We start from the raw sequence: 708 nt of genomic DNA, 5'->3' as shown, positions 1-708 counted from the left end.
TTGTAAAATTACTTTGCAATCCCTTCTATATGGTCAAAGGAAATTTTATTTTTCACTTAATAGATGTGGTGAATCATAATGTTATAAATCCTCGATCTGATTTCCCATATTATTTGGTTCTTTTTCCCAATTTTGGCTTATTTTTCCATGAATCATATTATTGTATATAAGTAAATTCCACTCTTACTTCCTCTCCTTTGGTTTCAACAGAGAAATGTTCTTATTTTCATTGTAGTACCTTCATGTAGTTATGACAAAAATATACTTAGGTAGGAGGATGGTCTAATTTATAGATCAAATTTATTTCCTTCTATTCCTTTTTCCCTTTCCTTTGGACTAACCTACTAAGAGGAAAGTAACCAGGGAGATGGCATCCTAAAGACAGGCTCCATGGGATTATCCCCAACCAGACAGGTTCTCCTAACAGACTCAAACCTGCTAAGGTCCAGAATGGCAAGAATGTGGATATGAAAAATCCATTCTATATCCCACTATAGACATTACTTGGAGATGAGAACAAGGTATAGTTTCATTTTGTATATATTCATATTATGACCCACTCATAGACAATACTAGTTGTGAGGTAGTTATTTGGGATCCTCCATATTTGAACAGCATTCTGCACAAGGCTACAAAAGATCTATGCTCCCTTTCTATATTAACTAAATTAAATAAGTGATCCCATAACCTGGATAAAAATAATAAATT

The sequence above is a fragment of the Marmota monax genome, unplaced genomic scaffold (genome assembly GCF_021218885.2).
Source record: "Marmota monax isolate L192 unplaced genomic scaffold, Marmota_monax_Labrador192_F-V1.1 WCK01_AAM20220418_F8-fsc00003, whole genome shotgun sequence".
NCBI lineage: Eukaryota > Metazoa > Chordata > Mammalia > Rodentia > Sciuridae > Marmota > Marmota monax.
Note: the sequence above shows the minus strand (reverse complement) of the source record.